We start from the raw sequence: 22,862 nt of genomic DNA on the forward strand, positions 1-22,862 counted from the left end.
GAGATGAATCCAAGCAGGAAATATTTGGGAAACTAAAGGAATTTGATAAAGGGCTCTAAAAGGTCCAGATGAGTCTCTGGTTACCCTGAGATGAACATCTAGCCATTTCCCAATTAAAACCCTAGTGGTTAGTTGCTACAGGGAGCAATAGTCCTGTTGCACAGAGGCGTGTTATAGACCAGGTCCCTAAAGACTGGATTCACTGCCTCAGCAACCAGTAGAGTTCTGTCCACTGTGCATCAACCCAACCCATGGAATCAGAATCCTGAAAGACCCTCTGTCATAGAAGAGAATGGAACTAGAATAACCCATCTCCTTGCTTCCAGGGATTCTCCACACATTATCAGATTCCAGAAAAGATTGCACAATTGTCTGAGACTCTCATTTCAATATCAAATGATCCTTCCTATGAAGACAGTCTTATTTCATGCTTAAAAATTCACCTGAAGTTTCAGTTCTGTTTTCATGAATGATGGAACAGAAAGTCATCTCCTCTGAGGAGACCATCTCAAGTGCCTGTGACAGCCATGCCCAGAGCCAGGAGTCGGGCTGTGCCCCCCGGCTCCACCCCCGTGAGTTCTGCAGTGTGAGGCAGATTACTTAATTTTTCAGATTCCAGTTCTCAGCTATAAAATGGCACAATAATAGGGCTTACACATGGATTCATTTTGAGGATTAAATCTAGACAAAAGGCTTAGAGTAGTGGCTGACTTATTATAAATGCTTATCAAATTTTCAATTAAAAGAAAAGACCTAATTTCATCTGTATCTTGAGCGAATTTGTATATGATTTCAGAACTAACAAATAAACCTGGTCAATTTCCAGAATAGGGATAGGGATCAAATGCCTACAACTAGTAGTTACATTTTTACTGTTCTTATTTTCTACCAGTAAGCAGAAGTGTGGAACATCCCCTTTTAAATGAAAGTTACATATCAGTTATAAAAGTGTTAAATAAATCTGTGAAGGCCAAGTACAAAGAAGAAAGAAAGAGACAGGAACCATCATGCTGTTGCCATGACAACAAGACATGTTACCTGGACAAAGATTTTGGTAATCTCTTAAAAGAATAGCCAGAGATGTTTCCATCTATTTCGGGAAGGACAAAGTCTTTCTTTATCCTCCACCAAAGACGCACAACCACTTGTCTATCGCACGTCTCCTAATTAACACAGGGCAAGATCTGAGAGGAGTGAGGATGTCAGGTGCAGGCAGGTGGTGGGATGGCAGGGGGCTTCAAGGTAAAGACAAATATCAGTGGAAAATGCAAGATCAAACTGCCCAGGATCTCTATTGTTTCATTTAAAATGCCAAAAGAACATTCATTAAAAAGCATCATGCTCACACAGGAAGATGCCCAACTGCTGCGCATTAAGTTCACAAGAAATTAAATCCTAAACCAATAACACTTTCATTTTTATTAACAGTACTTGATACTAAGAAAGTGATTTTTAAAAATCTGGCAAACAAGACTTCCCCTCAAACTCATTTTCGTAAGTAAAGAAAACGAGAGCTTATGATTCAAAATGTATGTCCTTCCTTTCGCCAGCTCCTTGGGTGTTACACACAGGTCCTGTGGGACTGTGTGTATGTGTGTGTGTGTGTGTGTGTGTCCCTCTTTCAATCTGTAGTTTACGCTTAACACTAATCTTACACATCTCTCTCATTTCTCAGCTGACAGATAGTATTTTTACAACAACAAATAGAGGCTACTGGTAATAGTATTTCCTTTAATTGCATATTTTTTCAAACATGAGACTATTAAAATAGCTGTCCATGAAAGCAGTCATTCAATTTTCCTCTGAGTTGCCCCTTCATTCTGAAAGGGCCTCCCTCATTGAGCTCAATAGCATCTTTTGGTTGCCTGAGAACAAGCACTGGAGGACAAAAAAAATTAAAAAAATAAAGAAAAGGAAGAAGAAGAAACCTATTTTCCTATTTGCCAGATCAAAGTAATCCCTACTCCATTGCCATGGCTCCAGACGTCTCTTTTTTCTTTTCATTGACCAAACAAGGTTCTTCTCAGCTCCCTGTCTTTTTTTTTTTTTTTTTTTTGCCTGAATTTGTTTTCCCTTTGGGAAAAGTGGTCATTAAAGTATTAGTTTAGGTTGATTGGTTCTTCAGCAACAGAAGAGGCTTCTGATGCTTTGTTATCTTTGACATGATCTCCAAACAGTGGCCTGATTATTAGATTATTATACAATATGGAAATAATAATTCAAGACAACAGACTTGCTCTCTGGGACCCATGCGGGGTGCCAGGTAGAACTATACACTCAACCTACTGGTCTTCTAGTGGGTGCTTTCAAGGCCCGAACGTCTGCTCACGTCCCTGGACATGGCATGGGCTTCACCTCCCTGCCCTGGCCATCCAGCCCCCCCTCCCACAGACTTTAATTCTTCCCAAGTGGCTGAGGCTGCTCAGCATTTCCTCCATTTATATCAACCAGTGGCGCATTCAGTGGGAAGAAAAGGGAGGGGAAAGGGAAAGCTTTGATGTTTCCAAGGGCCAGAAATCACTTGGATGTTCTTCCAGGGCCACTTGGCAGCAGGTAGAGGGTGTGACAGCTGGTGGGGAGGTCGTTGGCAGGGCCGTGGCCACTCAACCATGGCAGGGAACTGCTCTGCCCTTGCTAACTGAGAAGAGTATTCCTATCGTCCAGTGGGGGATAAAGATGAGGCGGAAAGATCATATGTCACCTGGGAAAAAGAGAATTCAAAAATTATCAAATATCATGCTGAAATGTTTCACTAATTTTTAAGACCCAAGTGACCCAAGTCTTCACATCCACTCTAATAAGAATGTATGGTGTCAGTACTCATAGAGGGCCACAAATGGTGGTTAACCACATGGACCTTGAGTCCAGACTCTCAGCCTCTCTTTTCTCATTGGTTAATATACAGTTTGTGACTGGTTTGATTTGAGGGTATTAATAATAATGTTTTCTGAATGCTCACTATGTACCAGGCATCTGATTGGCACTTGGCAAGCATGATCTTATTTCCTCCTCACAAGAACACTCTGGAAGAAGGACTATTACAAATAGGGACTGCTGCTCTTGTTTAAAGAAGATATCCAGAGTCATGCAGCTAGGAAGTAAAGCCAGGAATCAAATCAAGTCAGCTCAAACTCTAGAGCTTGCACTATCAGCCACTACTTTGGAATGAAATGAAATAATGTATAACAGATTGATTCTGGTACCAGACCCTCAGCAATATTACCAATCATTAATTTTACATCACTACATTCTTATTAGACTCCCTCTATTGCTTTGGCCAAATGAATTAAAATATATGACAGTGCTTAATAGGGAAAGGGCTTCATAAAAGCAAACACATTAAATATATTGGGAATGGCTGGAGCTAGTCCATAGAAAGAGTAACATTTCTTGATCCAAAATTTCTGTGTGGACAAAAATCACACAGGATTTGCTAGAAGAAATATAGGAGGAAAAGCAGTGAGGAAACAGAGACCTGGAAGTGGCTTCTCATTTGTAGAGATCACCTATTCAAGAAGTATGGCCAAAAGGGCTGGAGACACTAGTATCATCACTGCTTCAGCTGTCTGGAGGGGGAGATGTGGATGGATGTCTCAGGTTAGAAAAAGGGATGGAAGTAGAACTGACAGGTACAAGCTAGTCAGCCAACTAAAGAGCACCTGACCACACGCTCACTGCCATTCATTCAGAAAATACACAGAGGGACTAAGTTTTACCTGAAGGTCCCAAGGAATTAAGAGCTAATTGCAAATTTTTAAGGAGATCCAGAAATTTCATTATAAATCCTCATTTATCTATTTGTTAGATTAGTAGTTATTGAGAATTTTCTGTTTGGGGCATTTTAAGGCATAAAGAAAGACATAAAGACATAAAGAGAGACATAAGACATAAAGAGAGCTGACTAGGTCTCTGACCTATATAAGAGTAAGAAGTCCAACCTGAGGACCAGTGTGCTACCCTTTTAGGGAGTTGTGCACAGGGGGCTCTGGGAGGGATAGAGAGGTCAGTGGAGGACTAGATCTGACTCGACCATGGAAGTGGAAATGGATAGTGGTTAAACAAAGAAATTTCCCCCTCCTGTATAAGGAGTACCCTGTTTTTTTGTTTTTTTGTTTTTTTTTTTGTCAGAATGGAACTTAACAATAGAAAAATAAAAAGCAAATACTTAAGAGAAAATTGAGGGTAAATTTCTGAAATTGGAGTCTCAGTAAGAAGAATGTCACTATCTTCTCTGATTTAAGAAGAAAGAGAAGAGAGATGCAGACAGAGGGAGATTTTCATATGGAGGAAGTTGAGGCAACGTGCCTCAGATGGTCCTGACTTTCTCCACCAGGAATGCACATCTGCTTTTATCTTCTTGCGTTTTAAGAAAGGAATGGGATGGTGCTGGAGACCACATGGGTATGTCACTATGCAAAACGCCACTTTCCCTGATTGTCTGCTGGCAAGCCCCTGCCAATCCTTCAGAACTCCTATCTAGCTGCCCAAGCCCCTAGGCAGAGTTGGATCTCCACCTCCTGCACTTGTTTATGCTTCGATTACCTTAATAATTACATCATACTGTAATTAATTGGTCTCTCTCTCTCTCTCCTCCCATATTAAAATTCTTGATTTTACTCATCTTAGCTATTAGCTAACCTGGCACAAAATGATATTCAGTAAATGGATGGTGAATGAATAAATAAATCGCTCCCTAAGCCACACCTACACAAAACGCAATTCAGATCCAGAAAGATGGATTTCAGATCAACACTCGAGCAATTACTCTAACCTCTCTGCATTAAATAACCCAGGCTCTGAGAAACAAGGGCCATGATCATGGATCCGTGAGCTTCATTAGTGGACGGCAGGAAAGGGCTTTTTAAGTGGTGAAGGAGATCCTTATGGAAAATGTCTCTGAGAAAGTAGGATGACAAAGACATGTCTCAGGGACAATGAAGGACCTTCCTTCCAGGATTTCTGCCACATATCACTCTGACACAAGCAGCTACAGAGCATCCAGTGTCTCTCAAAGATACTGGCACCAATAGGTTCCAAGATCATCTGTCCCCCAAGTTCATGAACTGCTAGGAAGGAGCACTGGTTAGAATGCACGGGAGTCCCATGCTACCCAGCTCAGAGCTGCTATGCTTTCCATGGAAGTTTTAGCTTTTTCTACTGTTTTTCCTGGCCTTAGTTCCTGATTTCCACTTTTATAGATCATCAAAAGATCACTCAAATGTGCTTGACCTTTTGAAATACTCTTGTGCTCTCAGGAAATATATGATCATTTATCACTGCCATTTACCAAGTGTTAGCTACATAAATAGATACTGGATAAGCATGAAAGCAGCTACCAGTCCATTTGCACAAGAAGTGATACAATTTAGTCCCAATGAGATACAAAACATTAAGACACTGAGCAATAAGACCTGTTCATATATTACTCTGTTTGGGGGCTTTAAGAAACAAATGCGAGATTGACATATATTCTACTCACTTCTAAGGCCATGGAAATATATTCTAGATTACTTGTCCTGATGTAGACTATCATTGCTATGAATACACTAAGAGAGATGATAATTGCATCACATACACATTCATATTATAATTCATAGTATAAATCATATTATTATTCATAATATAATTCCCCACTGTATACACAAATGCCTCTAAAACTGGATTTGACTAAGGATAAACTCATTATTGGTTTGCTTCCCAATGTATATACTCTAAAGTTTTACAATATGCAAAAGAAACAATCTGTGAGGTGAATAGATAGCCTACATCTTGGGAGCAAACCTTTACTCCTCACACATCAGATAGAACACTAATCACTAGGGTATATAAAGAACCCAAAAAACTAGACACCAAAAAAAACCCCAAATAACCCAATCAATAAATGGGCTGAGGACCTGAAGAGATACTTCTCAGAAGATGATGTACAATCAATCAACAAATACATGAAAAAATGTTCATCATCACTAATAGAGAAATGCAAATCAAAACCTCCCTAAGATTCATCTTACTCCAGTCAGAATGGCAGTTATTATGCATACAAACAACTATAAGTATTGGTGAGAATGTGGGGAAAAAGGTACACTCATATACTGCTGGTGGGACTGCAAATTGGTACAGCCAATATGGAAAGCAGTATGAAGATTTCTTAGAAAATTGGTAAAGGAACCACCATTTGACCCAGCAATCCCTCTCCTTGGTCTATACCCAAAGGACTTAAAAACAGCATACTACAGGGACACAGCCACATCAATGTTTACAGCAGCACAATTCACAATAGCTAAATTGTGGAACCAACCTAGATGCCCTTCAATAGATGAATGGATAAAAAAAATGTGGCATATTTACACAATGGAATATTACTCAGCAATCAAAGAGAATAAAATCATGGCATTTGCAGGTAAATGGATGGAGTTAGAGAAGGTAATGCTAAGTGAAGTTAGCTAATCCCCCAAAACCAAATGTTGAATGTTTTCTTTGATATAAGGAAGTTGATTCATAGTGGGATAGGGAGTGGGAGCATGGGAGGAATAGAAGAACTCTAGATAGGGCAGAGGGATGGGAGGGGAAGGCAGGGGGCATAGGGTAATTAATGATGGTTCAATGTGATGATCATTATTATCCAAAGTACATGTATGAGGACACGAATTTATGTGAGTATATGATACAATACAACCAGAGATATGAAAATAAGATATATGTAATAAGAGTTGTAAGAGCATTCTGCTGTTATATATAAATAATAAAAATAAAAATATTTAACTTTAAAAAAGTTTTAAAATATGTATGATAATAATGGATAAAGATAGGCTGAGATTTTTAATTGTTATTAAAAGGCCAGTGTTGGAAAAAGTAGTGGGAGGGAAGAAAAGAATTGGGAGTCGAGGGGAGAAAGAATATAAAGTAAAAGAAAAGAAATATAATCATCATCTTTGCTATGTATGTACTTCATCCAGATTCACAATTCTTTCTCATACTGATTATCAATTCATATTCAAATATCTTTAGAATAGGGGCACTGCCTGGGGAGATACCTACAAGGCTACATGTATGATAGTGAAGAAGCTCTTCTTTTCTGAAACTGCAGGCTGCTTTCTTATCACCAGAGCAGTTAACAGTCTGCCATTACTCATCAACATTAAATGTGGGAAATTTGCTACCGTGATAATTAAAACTCTGGTTAGTATCTACATTAGCTAGTTGATCTTAATGTTAGTTGCTCAAAGCTTTTTTGAAACATATAATTAGTTGGGAGAGAGAGAAAATGACTACATTTTCTTATCATTAATATAAGAGCCTGAATGCCAATTGTTGGAAAGTTAGACTGAATGACTCCTAAAATCACTTACAACTGTAAAGCATGATTCAGTGTCTGTGCAGGAAAATGGCAAGGTTATTCCATGATGTGGACTTCCTTCGAAAGTTTCCTCTGAGTTGGAAAGGCTGCTTGTTCATTATGTGGGAGAAATTGCTTCAACAATGGTCAGTTCTACTCCACTGACCAAAACATTTCCAGTGTCCTCAGTGCTGTCCAGGCCTGGGGAGCTTGGCTCTGTACCTTGTGGACCACCCTCTCTTCAGTCACAGTTCATCATTTCGGAATATCTGTCTCTAGTGGAATCTTTGGGGCAAAGTTAAGGCAAGTAATTCTGGAGACCTACATCCTTTAGAAATATCGAGTCATCTATTTCATCAATAATCAAAATACAGAAGAAAAATCTTCATTAAAAAGAATAAATTATTCAACCAATGTATCATCAAGGTAACACGTATAAATTGGAAGAGTTGGGGAAGTATTTTTCTATTTTGAGGTTGAGAACCTTGAATCTCTCTACTCAGTGAGTCCATTTCTTTCAAAAACAACCAGCACTAAACCAGTAAAGACTAAAGTCTAGGAAGAAAAGAGTAAGGTAGAGAAAGACTAGTACCTTAGGTAGAAGAGAGAAAAGCTTCATCATGTAATCAACCAAATGTGGGATGGAAAGACCGTCATAACAGGAGGTACAAACTTATTGCATATGTAGAATCCTGTAGAAAAGCACAGGCTATCAGGTGCCATTTCATTTACCCATTTATAGATGTATGGGAACTCAGGCTCAAGTCCGTCAAGAAGGAGGGGCAAAGCAACCAGGACTCCAGAGCCAAGATCTGGAAACCAAATCAAACCATGAAATTATCTTTTTTTCTCAAAAAGCACTGAAAGAGAAAATTTAATGTTATGTGGAATAAATGTGTTAGTATGAAAAATAATTCATAGATTAGAGTTTTTGTTCCAATTATTAGAATAACTGCCTCAATTATAGATTAGAGTTTTGAATCCAATCATTAGAATAACTGCCTCAATTTCTTCTGGTTGTTTACTCTGCATTTACATTCATGTTTTTGTCAATTATTTTGTTGGTTGGTTCTGCCTCCCAAACTAAACTTCAGACACTTGAGAACAAAGTCTTTTTTTCATTCAGCTCAATCTCTGCTAGCATCCCACAGAATCACTGAAAACACTCCACACCATCTAACTTCCGTTTTTCCTTAAATAAGAGGAGTTAGTTGAAATGCTTCATATAGATGTCACTAGGGAAATTCCCCATTTATTTTCCCTATTTTATTAATATAGATAGACAGATAATTACTGTCCACATAAATAGGATGGAAGGATTTTTATCAATATAAATAGGATGGAAGATAGTATTAAAATTTATTAAAAATAATAATAACTTCAAATCAACATACATGTTGGTAATAGTTAATCTGCATCCTTTTTCATTTGTATTGAAGTAATTATGACTCTTAAAGCATTTTTATGGCTTCTATCTCATTGGATATTTGTTTACACTACTGCAGATGCATCCATTGCCCTCCTACCAATGAAAGTTACATCCTGGGTCTTGGTACCTTTTAGTAAACGGGTAATCAGTTATTCCAGATAGGAAAATCTCCACTTGCGATATTGCAGCAATCATCATCATACACAGACAGTGCTCAAGTGACAAGTTATGTCAACTCGGAGTGTAGACAGATCCAGAAAGTCAGAATACAGACCTTCTTAGTCCCTGTAATGTTGAAGAAAATGATCTTACTGTCCTTGCATGACCTCCTCAAGTAATGTGTCCATAATGTTTGTAGCTTCCTCTCATCCTGGCATTTCCTCATAATTCAGCATTCCTGGTAAGACTGAAATGAAAGTTGAATTTTTCACTGGAGGTAGGTCAAGCTGACAGTGATAGCAACTGACAGGAGATTAAAAGGAACCAAAGATACTGTGCTGAAAAAGTCTCATCAAGGTCACCAACTCCTGATAAAGCAAGTGGTGAGCGAGGGAGAAACACAGGCCGATTGCTTAGGAACCAGCAGGGACAACTGTATTATCTAATTATTCCTCTTCATTTCCATCTCCTGAGGCCTCCCACTCCCACACACACGCGTTTAAGCAAGTTCATTATATCAAAATTACTGTATAATATTTCTTCTTATCAGTTCAAGGTACAGCTGTTTTTAAATGTGGTACCTGCAGCACTGTCAACCCTAATAAGCAGAAGAAGTTGCTCCCCACGGCCCTTGGCTTCCCCCTTTACTAGAGCATGCACCTGTTTACACGACTTTCCCTGCCCCGTGTGCCCCACGTCTTACTCACCTTTCTGTCTGCCTGCGTGGTGACAGAGCCAGTTAGTAAACTATTAATGGTTCTCTTTCCCTAATACAGAGTTGCTGTTGGGAAGCTGCCATCAAGCTGGGGACTGAATTTTCCAGCTCCATATCCATCCAGCTATAGCCACAGTGTTAACCAATGGAAAAATGAAAGGAACTGATATATTTCCCTTTGAGGCTTATATAACATGTCATATCTCTATATTCTTTGCTGTTGTTTAGACCTTGAGTATCCCCAAGGGCCCATGTGCTAAAGGATTGGTCCCTAGAAAGGTGCTACTGGGAGGTGGTGGACCTTAGAGAATGGGCCTCAGTGGTTGAGGGTGTGCACCTCAATGGGGTTGTGGAACCCCAGCCTCTTCCCATTGTCTTTTTTGCTTCCTGGCCATGGAGTGAGCAGTTTTGCTCTGTCATATGCTTTTTATCTTTGTCATCCAGCACCCCTACTAGAGAGCTAAGAGCAATGGTTCTGTCTCTTCATGTATTAGAATTTCTCAATTATGAGCCAAAAGGAAACTTTTTTCTCATAAATCAATCATCTTGAATATTTGTTATAGTAATAGAAAGCTAACTAACACACTCCCTTTTGCCAGCTGCCAACTAGATGAATGCAGAAGTTGATGAATAGTAAAAAAGCTCTCCATCCTATGTGATGGATCCCTGTGATTTCTTAATCATTGTATTGAAGAAAGTCACCAGAAACAAAGGATTAGACTATTACAAGAGAGAGAAATAAACTTCAAGTCAAAAAATTCTTTTTATATTTCTGGGTCTATTTGTTATTGCAGCATATACTAACTAATACATGAATTTAATCTAGTGGCATATATTGGCATTCCAGGGATAGCAAATGACTGACTGGTGCATGTTTTGGTCAGCTTTGCATCACTTTGACTGAAAGATTGTCCAAGAGAAACTTATAAAAGTTTAATTTGGCTCACAGTTTCAGAGGTTCAATCCATGGTTGGCCAATTCCATAGCTCTGGGCCCAAAGTGAGGCAGAACAGCATGGCAGAAGGGCATGGTGGAAAAAAATTGCTCAGTTCATGACAGTCAGGAAGCAGAGAGAAAGCTTTATTTCAAGGAACTAGCAACAAAATATAAACCCCAAAGGTCTAAATGCACACTTCCAGTGACTTACTCCATCTGGCAACACCCTACCTGCCTACAGTTATCATCCATTAATCTATTTAAATTATCAATCCATCAAACAAATCAATCTACTGATCAGGTTACAGTGTTCATGATCTAATCATTTCATCTCTGAACAGTGCTGCATCATCTCAAACCTGAGCTTTTGGGAGACCATCCGTATCCAAACTATAACAGGGCATTTGCCCATTTGCCTACTGAAGAGCTTGGATATTTTGTACTTTACCAGAAAGGATTAAATATGAATTGCAGCTCATGAGATTATATGCAATAATTATTATTATGGAACTCTTCCCAGAATGTTAGATGAAACAGACTGATGTGACTAGGGTTTTATCTAGTCGTATAGTTGTTTCTTCAAATTCATAGATACATATTTAAATTTTGTTACTGTGGGAGAATATTGAGGTTGTCATGGCAACAAGTTAAAGCACCAGACTATATGTGATGTACTGGGATGCTTGGTGCTAGCCATGCTAGCAAAAAAAACAAATGATTACATCACACAGAGAATTGTACTAAGGGTTACAGAGTGATAGTCAAGAGGATAGTCTTACACCTTCGAGGACCCATACTTTAATATACTGATTAGTTGGCCATTTTGATAACATTGATAGTTCTGAAATAAAATGGATTTTATAATTCAGATGAGATTATTGATACAGGATCATCACCTTAATAACCCTAGTCCTACTTGGAGTAAAACCCAAACATAGGTACACACACAGACACACACACACACACACACACACACACACACACATACACGTGCATGCATACATATGTACATGTATATACATAGAGAGAGACAGAGAAAGCATATTGAGCTTATAGAAGTAAAATTTGACAGAGTTGATGAATTTAGAGGACTATAATTTTAACTAAGCAATCAAAGAAAACCTCTCTTGAGCAGAGATTTTAGAGCAAATCTCTCAACCCAACTCTGATTTACTTTATGATGCAGACAGAGCCTTTACTGATACCTTCTTTGTAAACCAGAAGCCTGCTTTTCTGCAATGTATTTACTACTAATTCAAGTTACTCTCATTCTTTGGGGGAAAACTAAGTATTTCTAGCAGGGCTGGCCTACCATCCCCAGGGATTTTATTTTTCTCCCCACATGGCCTTCTAGAAGCACTGACATTTGTCTGAGACAACACAAACTGCAGGTAACTTGGATTGTCATGCAGCATCCAGAATAAGAGATGTGGCCAGCTGGAGTAGTGTAATTTGGTGAGTAACAGCAATAGGAAGGCTAATATTTCTAGCTGTTCTTTGAATGGTTAAAATTAAAGGATAAAGAAATATTTATATTCCCCACGAAAATTCTAGGAGGTAACTCAGGAAGAGTTTTAACTCTAGAAAGAAATGATAAAAGAAAAAAGAGAGTATCCCAACTTTTAGCTTAGAGTCCTTTTTCCCTCCTCATCTCGTCATTTCTGTTTAGATGTACCAACTAAATAATTTCTTCTCCAGCCCCTCTTTGCTTCATTCATAGACTACATTGGCCAGTTTCCTGGATATTAAGCTTTGAAATATCTTTCTATCACTGAGATGGCCGGAATCATGTAAGAAAGAAAGTCTGATCCCAAGAGACGCCGTTACTATATTGAGAAGCATGACACAAAGGACATAGATGCTGGACCCCACCTGCAATGGTACCGACCATTTCAAGGCAGAACAAAAAGATATATGCAGATGTTAAGAGGGATCGAATGCAGTCGCAATGCCAGATGGTCTCTGGCGGCCCCTTGGCTGCTCTTGGTACAAACCAGGTCAAAGGCATCTGACGTGGCTCCTTCGACAGAGGAGATCAATAATGCTAAAGAGTGGCGTCTGCGGTAAGAAACAAATCACTGCAAATGGCTAACATGGTCTCTGTGCTCAGGGGTCCTGATTGGAGCTGCCATCTTGACATCAGCACTATGCCATCCACCATGCGAGGGGAGAAGGAGCAAGAAGGGTAGGGAGACAAATGGTGGCAGCCAAGGTGACATCACAGGATTTTGTTGTCTCCAACAGAGAACCTCTAAGTAATTCAAGCAGCTCAGTGCCCATCTGGCCAACTCCAGAAGAAAACACCGTGGGTGTGAAGTATTTTAAGTCTGTGGAGGATAAATTATACCTCCATCTCAAAAGAGATCAGAAAGTAGCTAAATGAGATTAACAGTAAGATAAACAGAAAGCTAATTTTATTTAATAACATATTTATTAAATACTTCCTGCATGAGCCAGGTATTTTATTAATAAAGAAATTGAGGCTCAGAAAAAGTTAAGTCACTTTCCCAATGTCATAATATAATAAGTGACAGATAAAGCTCTAACCAAGATCTGCACACCAATCTAAAGCCAGGCAGAGCTACCTCTTACAAGGCTCCCTGGCAAATACAACTAAACATGCTTCCCAAGGCCTTTGTCTTTCTCATGATCTTGGTCATGTGGGGATCACTAGTGTGCACTCGACCTGTCTGGATTCATGGGAATAAGTAACAAAATGTCCTGAAAGGTGATTAAGCTTTGTAGGTATGGAGTAGAAGCAGCAACAGTGGATTATAGAGAAATGCAAAAGATGTAGAGATTCAAACCTTGTATTATACCATTTGCATCCATTTGCTAAGTTTGCTCAGAGAAAATTGGGTTTTGGATTAAAGCAATTAACTGGTGAATTCTACTGGAAATTGCTTCAACCTCTATGAGTTTTGTTGTTGTTGTTCAATATATAATATGTCAAGGTGAGACACATTACTGAGAGGAGGAAGAAAAATAGAGGAGGTAGGGAGCCATTTTCCATGAAAAAAATTGCATCATTAGAGTTCTTTTGGCTTTCCCTGTGCAAAATGATCCGAGCCTCCACAACCAACCTCACCCATTTCCCAGATGTTTGCCCAGAGATACAAATAGAAAAAGTCTAAATGACCAACATCCATTTTGTTTTACTCATGGTCGAAAAATTTTTTTTCTGCCTTGTGAAGAAAAGAAAAAAAAACACCTAAGATTCATTAAACAATACACCACCTTCTATGTTTGGTGATTGATAAATGCATTATCTATTGACTTCTCCCAAGTGCCTTTTGAGGTGCTACTTGCCTACCATCAAGATGATGAAACTGGAATTAGAAGGAATCCCTAGCCTAGACTCTCAGCTATGTGGCTGTGCAGGATCAAGCCCACTGCTCCTGTGACTTTCAAAGTCAGTGTTCTTTCTTCTATACCCTCCTTTTGTCCTCTTCAGTGATTTATGTCCTTGTCCCACCTCTCATTATCATTCTAAACTTTAGCAGTCACAGTTCAATAGAGTTGAAGGTACAGATGATTAAGCTGATAAATGGTATGGAAATAAATGTATATTCTACAAGTCAATGCTTTGCTTAAATTCTTGAACTAATTGATTTGTCTCTCCTTTGTTTCGTTGGAATATAGAAAAACCATTCCAGGTACTTAAAAGTGTTCATTAGTTAATTCTAGATTTCCCAGAGACTTAAAGAGAAGCATTTGGGATCAGAAGAATCTTTACTGGAAGGCAGGCACTGTGTGGCATACCTCTAAGCCCAGCAGTTCTGGAGGCTGAGGCAGGAGGATCCCAAGTTCAAGGCCAGCCTCATCAATTTAGCAAGCCCTAACCAACTTAGCAAGACTTGTCTCAGAATAAAAAATGAAAAAGGGCTGAGGATGTGGCTCAGTGGTTAAGCTTCTCTGGGTTCAATCCCTGGTTATAACAACAAAAAGGCTCTAGAAGGATTCCTGGGTAATGAATATTTGGAAAGCAGGTCTGAGATCAAAAGCAATGCATTTATTGTTTCTTCCACCTCTGGGAAAATGGGATGGAGAAGAAAGAGCACAGACCTAGAAGTTTTCTAGACCCAAATGAGAATCCTGGCTCTCCCACTGGGGAATGTTGAACGAGTCATTTTACTTCTCTGATCCTTCTGTTGATCTTAAAAAAAAAAAAAAAAAAGATACTGACCTTAAAGTGTTGTGAGGACCAAGTGACACATATCATGCCTGGCACATATACACACTCAGCAAAGCTTCCTTTCTTTCTCTGCTCCTTCGGACACAGCTGTTTATAGATATGGCTGCTTATTATACCGGAATGAGAGGCAAGTGTGGGGCCTGGTGTGGGTCTTGGGGAGAGTTCATCAAGTGAGGAAAAGAAGCACCATTTATTTGTATTCTCACTTTTTGAACTTTGGATTAGTTGGGGTAATTCACAGCTTTGCCATTTGCAGCCATAGCTGCACTGGTCGTCACGCCTGGGAAGGTGGCATTTCAAACAAAGCGTGTCTGCCCATGGTTGAGGCCAGATGATTCCTTTACTACTATCTGTTGTGTTGTAGAACAGATCTCCGTATTGTGTTGTTTGGAGTCACTCTCTACTGCCCAGATCCCCCAGATGGTGTCTCTGCCCTACTTTCCCAGAATTTCTGCATCTCCAGGGCCATGACCACCTCCTGACTCTCACGCTTGTGCTATTATCCTGCGCTCAGCACTGGCTCTTTTATTTTCTACTTTCTACCACAATAGTATGGGCCCCGAGTAACAGTCTCTTAGAGAGCGTCTGTCCACGGTTGTTTGTGTACTCTGAAGGGGAAGGGAGGTGTGGGGGATCCACCTGTATCCATATTATCAGGAAAGAAGGGATGCAAAGCATTGCAGTGCCCTGGAAGGACCCTGCAGGCGGAGGAAGACCCAGAACATGTCTGCGGAGGTCACTGAACCCACAGCGTCACGTGACCATATATGACCATATAGCCCAATACACACACAGTCCAAACTGAAAGGGAAAATTCGCAATCAGCTGGTAAATTATCTCTACATTCATTCTCCATTTTAGAAAATCCCTTGGAGCCAGCTGGTTGGCCCACACCTGTAATCCCAGCAGTTCAGGAGGCTGAGGCAGGAGGATAGCAAGTTCAAAGCCAGCTGCAGCAACTTAGCGAGGCCTAAGCATTTTAGCGCAACCCCGTCTCAAAATAAAACACAAAAAGGGCTGGGGATGTGGCTCAGAAGTTAAGCGCCCCTCGGTTCAATCCTTGGTACGAAAAAAAAAAATCACTTGGAGTATTAAATATCAAAAGCGACCAGCTCTGCATACTTCTTTGCCTCCTTTCCATCCATGTTTATGCATCAGTTGACCAGGACGGAAGTCCAGGGTCGCTGGGATCCTGTTCTAGGTTCAAGTGACAGCTTGATTCACAAGTACCAGTGATGTCACCTGGTTTAAGGTCAGTGCTACAGTTAACTTACCAGCCTTTATCCAGTGCCTTTGAGCCTCCATTTTCTGATCCATAAACTGGAGTGAGCCTGCCTATCTTGCATGGCTTTAGGGAAGATAAATGAAATGTGCTTGTGATATTACAACCTGAACCATGATCCAACCAGCTAATGCTTTATTTTATTCTCCTTTTATCCCCCTAACACTCAAATTGACATCAATCCATGAAATCCGTTGAATTAATTATCCTACAGCTCCCATGACTGTCTTCCCAGACAAATGAAAGTTTCCATGGGGCTGGAGTTTCTGAGTCTTTGCTCAGGAACTTGGGCTCAGTAAATACTTGTAGATTTAGGGGGAAAGTCGAACTACAAACTTAGAGGGTTTAGAGGAGGAGAGGATCACAGCTGTTTAACTTTGATTTTTAAGCCACACTCATGTCCCAATTACCATTTATTGTACCCTCTTCAGAAATGATCTATGTCTACATTTTTATTTATTTATTTTTTTTGGTGCTGGGAATTGAACCCAGGGCCTTGCGTGTGCATGGAAGGCAAGCACCTTACCAACTGAGCTACCTCCCCAGCCCTATGTCTACATTTTGTGTACAGAAAATCAGAGAGGAAGGGAAGGGGACGAGTCAAAAGAAGAGGTTGGGGGAAGAAAATGAGAAACAGAGGACATAATCCTTGGCGTCTCTCCATGCTAAACACCAGGGTCTGGTCACTCATCTTGACCAGAGTGCTCGTGGAAAACAAGTCAATTTAGCCACTAACTGACCCTAGAGAAAATGAAGAAGGAAGATTCCATCTGGGGAAAGAGGGAAGGGAGAAGCTCCACCTCCCACAGATCCACAGGGATGTCTGGGGATTCTCTGACATTTCCACATCGTGTTAGTGTCACGTTGCAATGATGAACCCGATTGAAATTTGACAGGTGTATCTCTCCTGGATTCAGGCAAGGAGATGGAAATCAGGCAGCATCTTTATGTACTGAGCACCTACTGTGTGTTCACAGCTGAGCAGCCCAGATACGAATATAGATCAGCTGAGCCCCAGAGGGATGAAGTCTGAGCTATGCATGATAAAGTTTGAATCAAATGTTTACTTAGAAGGAAGGAACAGGGGGGAGGAGGGGCAGGAAGGGAAAATGAGGTGGATCAAATTCTGTTATGTGCTCCTACGAATACGGCCTAATGAATCCCACTATTATGTGTCATTATAATGCACCAATTTATAAAAAAAAAAGAAAAAAGAAAAGAAAGCAGGAATAAGTAAGCCACCTCAAAAGGAAGGAAAAGATCCCCAGCCCCATTCTGGAGGGACAACGTCTTGACCTCTTCTCAAAGGGAGTCTTATGTGCAGACCCAGGTGCTGCTGGGGGGCTGGTGGCGTGGAGGGAGATAAAAGGCTTTCTGGAGGCCTCTGACCCCAGCGTCCCATGGGAAAGGAGCCAGGAGACTGCTGGCTGGCAGACAAGCAGGTGTGTCCCTGAGAGGCTGTGGAGATTAGCTGGGGCTCAGCCAAACCTCTACAGGAGGCAACCCTCTCCTGACTCTCTCCGGAGACCTTGGCCTTGGCTCCTGTGGCATCAAATAAGCCAGATGCAGAAGGGACGTCAACCAGGCCTTTTGTGAATCTGGGGTCCCTGAGCCGGCATCTGGACACCATCAACACACACTCAGAGCAAGGCTGCAGGGTGTGTGTGTCAGGAAAAGAGAGGGAAGGGCCGAAAGCCAGTGATCCGGGAGGAAGCCTCCCATGTGTTGGGATCCGTATCTTGGAAGGAAGTGTCGGCCACCCTCAGAAGACTAGGCATCACTTCTTTTTCTGGAAAACAGAAGTTCTAGGGGAAATTGTAGTGTCTGCTCTTCGGCAAAGGTAAAATTCAGAAGACTCAAGGGCTGAGAGCTCAGAGTTTTGGAAACACTAAAGAAAGGAAGCTTATCAGCAACTTCAGCGGTGGGAGGAGGGGAAACAGGTCCCCATCAGTGCAGATGTGTCGGGTTGGCACAATGTCCAAGTCCACTGATAGCAGGAGAGAGTACTGACTTTAGGTCTAACAGATGTATGTTGGAATCCTGACCCTGCTATGCATTAGCTGTGTGACCTTGAACTTTACCTCTCTGAACATCCATATTTCAACCTAAGATGAGCCTAACAAGGACTTCCTCATAGAATCATTTGAGCATTAATAGGATACCTTACATAAACACTTGTCACCGTATCTACCACATAGAAGGTACCCAATAAAAGTTAAACCTCTTTTCCCCTCTCTTTCAAAAAGATGGAAAATACAATATAATAAACAAGGTACTTACTGTATAAATAAAATTTACATTGTACATTTATGTAAGATAGTATGTAAAATCCTTACTTTTTTAGACATATAGAAACTCTTTCCCAGCAAGGGTAAGTCACTTGCCCATCCTCATTCAGAAGGAAAGAATTAAGTCAAAACACAGATCTCCTGGATGATATTGTTGCTGTTTGATTGGTTCCATGAAAATAGCCTCGTACTATGTCTCAGAAAGGTCTGATTCTGGCCATGGCACAAGCTAGAACACAAGCCACCCCTTACAGAGGTATCTATCAAGAAAATGGTAGGTGTAACTGTCTTTCAAACACAATTAAAACTCACCAGGAAAAATGTAGAATGTGTGGGGTTTGGGTGGGGATAGTATTCATGACTTTAAGTAATAGCTTAACTGTTGAGTCTATTTTTCATTGCTGTGACAAAACACCTGAGGTAATCAACTCACAAGAAGTAAAGGTTTATTTGGGATTATAGTTGCTTGGACATGTTGCTTTGGACCAGTTGCAAGGTAGGGAATGCATGGTGACAAAAGTCTGTTCATCTTGTTGTAGCCAAGAAGCAAAGAGAGAGAAGGAGAGAGGGGCCAATGTCCCAATATCTCCTCAAAGGCCATGCCCCCAATGATCTAACTTCCTCCCACTAGACCCTACCTCTTTTCATTTTTTTTTTATATTTTATTTTTATTTTTTTTATATATTTTATTTTGAGACAGGGTCTTGCTAAGGTGCTTACAGCCTCACTAAATTGCTGAGGCTGGCTTTGAACTCAGGATCCTCCTGCTTCAGCCTCCCAAGCTGCTGGGACTAAAGGTGTGTGCCACCACACCTGGCTAGACCCCACCTCTTAGAGATTCCACCGTGTCCTGATAGCACCACAGGTGAGTGACCAAGCCTTCAGCACATGGGCCTTTGGGAGACATTCAAGATCCAAACTATAGCAGTAACCAGGAGTGGTCTTATTTTAAACTGTGTCACACTTCACGTCCACATATAAAACAGTTCACCAAAATAGCTAGAAATGCAATGTCCCGCTCACAGATAATAAGAACATAAGTAACTTCATTTTATTTTAAAAGTTCTTCTTTCCTCTCCACCTGCATTTATGACAAAAGCAAGACTATAACTCCAAAGACGACCCCCAGTCTCCCCTCTGCCCAGCTCTCCCTATCATTTCTGTGGCAGGAAGTTTTTCTTTGAGAGGCCAAATTGTGGCTAATTGCCTTTGTCTGGCGTGGTTGAGTCTCAGCTCCTATCTGCATGGCCCTGTCTCCACACTTAAGCCCTCCTAAGCTTAGAACTTGGAGGAATCCTGTGCACTCTCGAATCTTCCTCTCTATAAATAAAATGAGGAGAGACTCAGAGATGTGGGGCCACCTGCCTGAGGCCATGAAGCTAAGATGGCAGCTCACCATTCAGTACTTGTTTCCCACACTGGTTCCCCAGGGTTTAGGGACTTGTTATGGTTTATTTATTTTTTATTGGTTGTTCACAACATTACAAAGCTCTTGACATATCATATTTCATACATTAGATTGAAGTGGGTTATGAACTCCCAATTTTACCCCAAATGCAGATTGCAGAATCACATCGGTTACACATCCACCATTTTACATAATGCCCAATTAGTAATTGTTGTATTCTGCTGCCTTTCCTATCCCCTACTATCCACCCTCCCCTCCCCTCCCATCTTCTCTCTCTACCCCATCTACTGTAATTCATTTCTCTCCTTGTTTATTTTCCCATTCCCCTCACAACCTCTTATATGTAATTTTGTATGGCAAAGAGGGTCTCCCTTCATTTCCATGCAATTTCCCTTTTCTCTCCCTTTCCCTCCCATCTCATGTCTCTGTTTAATGTTAATCTTTTCTTCCTGCTCTTCCTCCCTGCTCTGTTCATAGTTGCTCTCATTATATCAAAGAAGACATTTGGTATTTGTTTTTTAGGGATTGACTAGCTTCACTAAGCATAATCTGCTCTAGTGCCATCCATTTCCCTGCAAATTCTATGATTTTGTCATTTTTTATTGCTGCATAGTACTCCATTGTGTATAGATGACACATTTTTTCTATCCATTCATCTATTGAAGGGCATCTGGGTTGGTTCCACCGTCTAGCTATTGTGAATTGTGCTGCTATGAACATCATTGTGGCAGCATCCCTGTAGCATGCTCTTTTAAGGTCTTCAGGGAATAGTCCGAGAAGGGCAATAGCAGGGTCAAATGGTGGTTCCATTCCCAGCTTTCCCAGGAATCTCCAAACTGCTTTCCAAATTGGCCGCACCAATTTGCAGTCCCACCAGCAGTGTACAAGTGTACCCTTTTCTCCACATCCTCACCAGCACTTGTTGTTGTTTGACTTCATAATGGCTGCCAATCTTACTGGAGTGAGATGGTATCTTAGGGTGGTTTTGATTTGCATTTCTCTGACTGCTAGAGATGGTGAGCATTTTTTCATGTACTTGTTGATTGATTGTATATCCTCCTCTGAGAAGTGTCTGTTCAGGTCCTTGGCCCATTTGTTGATTGGGTTATTTGTTATCTTATTGTCTAATTTTTTGAGTTCTTTGTATACTCTGGATATTAGGGCTCTATCTGAAGTGTGAGGAGTAAAAATTTGTTCCCAGGATGTAGGCTCCCTATTTACCTCTCTTATTGTTTCTCTTGCTGAGAAAAAACTATTTAGTTTAAGTAAGAGGGACTTGTTATGGTTTAGATATGAGGTGTCTCCAAAAGCTCATGTGTGAGACCATGCCAGAGGGTTTAGAGGTGACATGATCTTGAGAGCTGTAGCTGAATCAATGGATCAATCCACCAACATAGATGAACCAGGCAGCGACTGCAGACAAGTAGGGTGTGACTGGTGGAGATGGGGCTTATATTTTGTCCCTGGGCAGAGGCGCCCTCTCTCTGCTTCCTGGTGGCCCTGTCCTGAGCTGCTTTCCTTCGCTCCACCTTTCAGCCATGATGTTCTGCCTCAGTTTGGGCCCAGAGCTATGGAGTGGGTCAAGCGTGGACTGAGACCTCTGAAACTGTGAGTCAGAATACACCTTTCCCTGCTCTAAGTGGCTCTGGTCAGGTCATTTGGTTACAGTGACACAACAACGTTGACTAACATAGGACTCGTGTGGATGAAAGACATGATCTCCTTACACAGCACTGCCATCACCACCCAGCCAGCTGTGCGCTGGAGCCCACCAGGCAGGCACTCGGGCCAGGTGTGGTAAGCGCCCAGTTATCACAGGAGCCCAAATGTTCCATTAAATAACCTCAGAGAAAAGGAGATAAATGGAAAGTTTAAAAAGCGCTCGAAAATAGCATTATTCTTTAACTCAAAAATGTCTGTACAGGTTTTCCCAATAGTTGAAATTTGGGGAACTTCTATAATTATTATGGTGACGGGAAATCACTATAAATGTGTTACTTGTCTTGTTCCCGTTAGAGCTGATAAAGTTGTGTCATTCAACAAGGACTGACTGAGCACACTCGCCATGTGCCAGATACACGCTCGGTGCTCACCCGACAGGGAGCAGCTGCTGTCCGCGTGCTCCTCCAGGGGAGCCCTGCATAAGGCAGATCGCAGACCTAAAAGTAAGACCTGAAACTAGGAAACGCTTAGAAGAAAACCTAAGGGAACCTGTCATGACACTGGATTTGGCCATCAAAAGCACAGGCCACAAAAGGAAAACTAGATAGAACTGGATGACATAAAACCTTGTTCTACTAAACGGAGAAGAGCATTTGCAAATCATCCATCTGATAAGGGATCCAAAATACATAAAGAACTGCAACAGCTAAGCCACAACAGCCACAAAAAGACCCGATTCAAACTTGGATAACCGACTTGAAGAGACGCTTCTCCAAAGAGCAACAAAGAACTGAGAAAATATGGATGACCTGAAACTACGCTCCACATCACTAATCCTTCAAGTAATGCTCATAAAAAACGTAATGAAAGACCACCAGGCTATGGATCACAGAAAAGTCAAAAACAAAACAAAAAGGGCTGATGAGAGAAGGAGATCCAGGGGCAGAATGGAGGGGCGGTCACGGGGGGAATGCAGAGTGAATTCCCTAAAAATCATGAGACGTGCATGTATAAATACACCACCGGGAATTTCACCTGTATGCCTAAGTAACAAGAGCCAATCAAATATAAATAAATAGACAAGCTACAGGAAGCCTAGTAAAGTAGAGGAAGGAGAAGAGGGCCGGGGAGAGGCTGGACGGGAAAGTAGGGGGGATCATGAACTGAAGTCAAACTCCACGCACGTATGATTTTGTGAAGATGAACCCAACTATCGTGTGTCTCTACAAAGCTCTTATAAAAATAAATAAATAATTTAAAAGGACTGGGAATGTAGCTCAGTGGTAAAGCACCCCTGGGTTCAATCCCTGTACCCCGACCCTCGCAAAAAAATAAAAAGTATTGATGAGGACATGGGAGAATTGGGATTCTTTGTCAAATGTAAAGTAATCTCTATGAAAAATAGTGGTGGAGGCTCAACAAATTAGAAATGTAATTATTCATTGATCCCTTAAT

The 22,862-nt window shown here is 40.9% G+C and overlaps 1 protein-coding gene across 1 annotated transcript in view; it reads right to left on the reverse strand.

Annotated features, from left to right (window-relative positions):
- LOC144254151 (uncharacterized) overlaps nt 1-22,862 on the reverse strand; it is a 126,201-nt gene that overhangs the window by 102,353 nt on the left and 986 nt on the right. The window lies entirely within an intron of this gene.

Source organism: Urocitellus parryii, chromosome 4 (genome assembly GCF_045843805.1).
Source record: "Urocitellus parryii isolate mUroPar1 chromosome 4, mUroPar1.hap1, whole genome shotgun sequence".
NCBI classification, from domain to species: Eukaryota; Metazoa; Chordata; class Mammalia; order Rodentia; family Sciuridae; genus Urocitellus; species Urocitellus parryii.